Here is a 6,000-nt window from a genome sequence, read left to right as displayed (position 1 = left end):
CTAGTAATGGGCAGGCTAGGAACTTTCTTTCCTGAATCTTTTCCTGGGGGAGTCCCTGGATCAGATTGAGAACCATTAGCTACTTTTTCTACAGATGGGGCACTTATGGCCTTATCCTGTACTCTAAGCATGTTAATTAACAGTTCTAAGGAAGGATTCTTCCCTACACTCAAACCTCTCTCTATGCAGAGACTCCTTGCTCCTTTCCAGCTAAGGTGATCATATGCAAGTTTGGACAGATCAACATTTTGGCCTGTGCCAGACATTTTTAGAGAGAGTTAAAGTGATAGTAAAAGTTAAAAAGTTTGTCAGAGCTTTTAGAAAGACAGAGAAAAAAAACTTTTTAAACTTTTTAGAACTTTTTAGAAAGTTAGAAGTACTTTTCAGCACTTAGAAAAGAGTGAAAAGAGGAAATGCAAAACTTTTTGGCTATGTGTATATACACTGACCTTGTTTTGTATATTTTTCTCTTATGAAAAGTACAATGACAAGAGTGGTAAGTAGTCTCAAAGCACTTATCCCACCGCTGCACAACCAATGTAGGAGGCTGGACTGGCTTGTAGTGAGTACCAAGGGGTACTTGCACCTTGCACCAGGCCCAGTTATCCCTTATTAGTGTATAGGGTGTCTAGCAGCTTAGGCTGATAGATAATGGTAGCTTAGCAGAGCAGCTTAGGCTGAACTAGGAGACGTGTGAAGCTACTACAGTACCACAAGTGTCACTTGCACAATATCATAAGAAAACACAATACACAGTTATACTAAAAATAAAGGTACTTTATTTTTATGACAATATGCCAAAGTATCTTAGAGTGTACCCTCAGTGAGAGGATAGGAAATATACACAAGATATATATACACAATAGCAAAAATATGCAGTATAGTCTTAGAAAACAGTGCAAACAATGTATAGTTACAATAGGATGCAATGGGGACACATAGGGATAGGGGCAACACAAACCATATACTCCAAAAGTGGAATGCGAACCACGAATGGACCCCAAACCTATGTGACCTTGTAGAGGGTCGCTGGGACTATTAGAAAATAGTGAGAGTTAGAAAAATAACCCTCCCCAAGACCCTGAAAAGTGAGTGCAAAGTGCACTAAAGTTCCCCTAAGGACAAAGTAGTCGTGTTAGAGGAATAATGCAGGAAAGACACAAACCAGCAATGCAACAACTGTGGATTTCCAATCTAGGGTACCTGTGGAACAAGGGGACCAAGTCCAAAAGTCACAAGCAAGTCGGAGATGGGCAAATGCCCAGGAAATGCCAGCTGCGGGTGCAAAGAAACTTCTACTGGACAGAAGAAGCTGAGGTTTCTGCAAGAATGAAAAGGGCTAGAGACTTCCCCTTTGGTGAACGGATCCCGCTGGCCTTGGAGAGTCGTGCAGAAGTGTTTTCCCACCAAAAGAACGCCAACAAGCCTTGCTAGCTGCACATCATGCAGTTAGCGTTTTTGGACGCTGCTGAGGCCCAGGAGGGACCAGGAGGTCGCAAATTGGACCAGCAGAGAGAGGGGACGTCAAGCAAGACAAGGAGCCCTCTCTGAAGCCGGTAGCACCCTGAGAAGTGCCAGAAACAGGCACTAAGAGGATGCGTGAAACGGTGCTTGCCGAAGTTGCACAAAGGAGTCCCACGTCGCCGGAGACCAACTTAGGATGTCGTGCAATGCAGGTTAGAGTGCCGTGGACCCAGGCTTGGCTGTGCACAAAGGATTTCCGCCGGAAGTTCACAGGGGCCGGAGTAGCTGCAAAGTCGCGGTTCCCAGCAATGCAGCTCAGCGAGGTGAGGCAAGGACTTACCTCCACCAAACTTGGACTGAAGAGTCACTGGACTGTGGGGGTCACTTGGACAGAGTTGCTGGATTCGAGGGACCTCGCTCGTCGTGCTGAGAGGAGACCCAAGGGACCGGTAATGCAGCTTTTTGGTGCCTGCGGTTGCAGGGGGAAGATTCCGTCGACCCACGGGAGATTTCTCCGGAGCTTCTGGTGCAGAGAGGAGGCAGACTACCCCCACAGCATGCACAAGCAGGAAAACAGTCGAGAAGGCGGCAGGATCAGCGTTACAGAGTTGCAGTAGTCGTCTTTGCTACTATGTTGCAGGTTTGCAGGCTTCCAGCGCGGTCAGCAGTCGATTCCTTATCAGAAGGTGAAGAGAGAGATGCAGAGGAACTCGGCTGAGCTCATGCATTCGTTATCTAAAGTTTCCCCAGAGACAGAGACCCTAAATAGCCAGAAAAGAGGGTTTGGCTACCTAGGAGAGAGGATAGGCTAGCAACACCTGAAGGAGCCTATCACAAGGAGTCTCTGACGTCACCTGGTGGCACTGGCCACTCAGAGCAGTCCAGTGTGCCAGCAGCACCTCTGTTTCCAAGATGGCAGAGGTCTGGAGCACACTGGAGGAGCTCTGGACACCTCCCAGGGGAGGTGCAGGTCAGGGGAGTGGTCACTCCCCTTTCCTTTGTCCAGTTTCGCGCCAGAGCAGGGCTAAGGGGTCCCCTGAACCGGTGTAGACTGGCTTATGCAGAATTGGGCACATCTGTGCCCAACAAAGCATTTCCAGAGGCTGGGGGAGGCTACTCCTCCCCTGCCTTCACACCATTTTCCAAAGGGAGAGGGTGTCACACCCTCTCTTAGAGGAAGTTCTTTGTTCTGCCATCCTGGGCCAGGCCTGGCTGGACCCCAGGAGGGCAGATGCCTGTCTGAGGGGTTGGCAGCAGCTGCAGTGAAACCCCAGGAAGGCAGTTTGGCAGTACCAGGGTCTGTGCTACAGACCACTGGGATCATGGGATTGTGCCAACTATGCTAGGATGGCATAGAGGGGGCAATTCCATGATCATAGACATGTTACATGGCCATATTCGGAGTTACCATTGTGAAGCTACATATAGGTAGTGACCTATATGTAGTGCACGCGTGTAATGGTGTCCCCGCACTCACAAAGTTCAGGGAATTGGCTCTGAACAATGTGGGGGCACCTTGGCTAGTGCCAGGGGGCCCTCACACTAAGTAACTTTGCACCTAACCTTTACCAGGTAAAGGTTAGACATATAGGTGACTTATAAGTTACTTAAGTGCAGTGTAAAATGGCTGTGAAATAACGTGGACGTTATTTCACTCAGGCTGCAGTGGCAGGCCTGTGTAAGAATTGTCAGAGCTCCCTATGGGTGGCAAAAGAAATGCTGCAGCCCATAGGGATCTCCTGGAACCCCAATACCCTGGGTACCTCAGTACCATATAATAGGGAATTATAAGGGTGTTCCAGTAAGCCAATGTAAATTGGTAAAAATGGTCACTAGCCTGTTAGTGACAATTTGGAAAGAAATGAGAGAGCATAACCACTGAGGTTCTGATTAGCAGAGCCTCAGTGAGTCAGTTAGTCACTACACAGGTAACACATTCAGGCACACTTATGAGCACTGGGGCCCTGGGTTACCAGGGTCCCAGTGACACATACAACTAAAACAACATATATACAGTGAAAAATGGGGGTAACATGCCAGGCAAGATGGTACTTTCCTACAATCGGCTTTTTATGTTTTGTTTATCTGGACCCTCCAACTAAGATACACTGCTCAAACTGGAGGTTTCTCATTCTCCACTGCTGGCACAGCATCCTTAATTACAGCATTAGCTGTTTTACATTTCCACAGTGCGTATGTCATGCACACTAGATCAATGGACACATCTTCCCTGTGGTGTAGCAAACTGAATTTATAGGTTGACGTTTTATCTAGACTTCCAGGTTGTGGCATTGGCCAGGCTATCCACAGACTGACCAAAAGCCCATCATTTCTGTGCCTCTGATTCAGCACATACTGCCTCACAAAGTGCGTCACATATGTCACTGATGCTGCCAGTGTTTGTACGGATTGTCAACATTGGTGTTTAAGGAACTCACTTACCCACTATCAACTGCCTTGTACTTAACTGCTTCTCGTGCATTTGCAGCACTTACTAATTCTTTAGGTCAAATTACCTGCTGGTTTGGCCCTCCTTTGGCAATAGCTGTAATTCCCTGACGTTTACCTTGGTCTCCTCGACAATGGATCTTCTGACAGGGTTGGTGGTGATTCAACTGTCTGTGTTCACAGGGGTGGAGGGGATATTATAGTGCCTGCTGGTGATGGAACTGTTAATGATAGTTGTTCCACAGTACTCAATAGCCCTTCAATTCTGCATGCTCCTGCCCGTTCGTCCCTCTTCTCTGATGGTGCATTACATTTACAGCATAGGTTAAATGGGCAGTAGGATCTGGTGGGAGAGGGAGAATGTAGTTGCAATGTCTGAGTATTGCAAACTAGAAGTGTGTACACATCACGTATGCCGTGCTGATACAGGACGGTCCCACATTCCCTTACTGGAGGTCACATGTTTCTTACAGCTGAGTCCCCACAGGCAAAATTGCATGGGCATACACCGGTTCTGCTCATGAGAATATGAATGAAACAATGAGCACAATACTGTGTCCTGTGAGATAGGGTACATACTGTTAAACCTGAAATGTATCAATGATCTCAGAGTCAATTCCATGTTTACAGAAATGGAATTTATGGTGAGTGGCTATTTCAACTGCTTGCTGCATGCTACATCACCGTGATGGGCATGTCCTCTTGGGTTATGTTGTTATGTTGTATTACAGTTTTGTCCCTGAACTGTGTCCCCTCGACGTGTCTTGTGTTATAGTGCGGTTAACAATGTGAGGTAAACATGAGGAAGCAGGTTGCCATTTAAATAGAAACACATGAGAGTTGAGGCAGGTGTAAAGGCCGCAGATGTTTTCTTAGTGCAGAAGAAGGTAGTCATTCTAGGTGTTAACTGGACAGCTGGAATTGTTACAGTGCTTTATTTGATCTATAATGTCACTATTAAACCTTCGAACAAATTATGCTGCTAAAGGATAAAACATGGTGAGGGTTTGCCATTTAGTGTGCATTCAAAAGTCCAGATGTGTAGGCATTCCAAGGCCACTCGTGCCAATAGAGCTCAAGAAATATGCTTCACAAACAACATGTTTAAAGACTTGCAGGTTAATTTATGATGATAAACACAAATGTATAGCTCTCTTTAACAAAGGAGGTCCTGCGTGTTTTATGAATCATTGTCCACAGGGTTGGAGGTGTCTTGATCTTCAACGTTCTCGTAAGTTAAAAACAGTGTTGACACGGTCCAGTCTCTTACGAGGCACCAGAATTAAAGGCTGGAATCATTCCACGCAGTCGCATAAATGTAATCCAGGATTAATTTACATTGGCCTTATGATTGAATCCGCAAAAGCAATTTAGATTTGTGAGTTCTGGATTTAGTGTGAGCTATAACTATAACATTTTCTTTTCAAAGATAAACACGCACTCCATAAACTTTGTATTGGTCTAAACAATCGAAACATCTGTTCAGTCATGAGGGATTCTTGGCATAGTTAGGCTCCAGTGAGTTTGGTATGGATCTGCTCCTTCTCAATATAATGCATCTGTGCTGCTGCTGCGGTCAGTCGCATGGCCCACATTGCCCACGAAGAGCAGGAGGCATGAGTACGATTACATGTGACTGATGGTCATAAACATAAAGGTTTTGCTTTTTAACAACTTTCACTCTGTTCTGCCGTTTGCTCTAGTAAATGTGTGGTCGGACTATCTCCAGACGTTCCCGGTTTTTATGCCTTGCATTTAGCTAACTGAAAGTAATATTCAAGGATGATTACAATCATAATGTTAGGAGCTCCCTATAACCCAGCTGCTAATTAAGCTATCAGTTTATCTAAACTTTTATTGTTTGTGTTATTCAAGAAAAATATCAAAAGAGAGCCCTCCCAGGAAACTTTCATTGAGGATCAAAACCTCAGAGAACACCCCAGTGAGCCTAGCTGTTAGGCATGGGGTCTTTAGTTGGCAGTTAGGTTACGCCCGTCCAAGCAAGGACCTTCACTCTAGTCAGGGCAAAGGAGAAAGACATCTGGTTAATCCCTGCTCACCTCCTTGGTAGCTTGGCACGAGTAGAAA

Source organism: Pleurodeles waltl, chromosome 5, assembly GCF_031143425.1.
Source record: "Pleurodeles waltl isolate 20211129_DDA chromosome 5, aPleWal1.hap1.20221129, whole genome shotgun sequence".
In the NCBI taxonomy this organism is placed as follows: Eukaryota; Metazoa; Chordata; class Amphibia; order Caudata; family Salamandridae; genus Pleurodeles; species Pleurodeles waltl.
The sequence above is the reverse complement of the archived record's forward strand: the minus strand, read 5'-3'. Positions refer to the sequence as shown.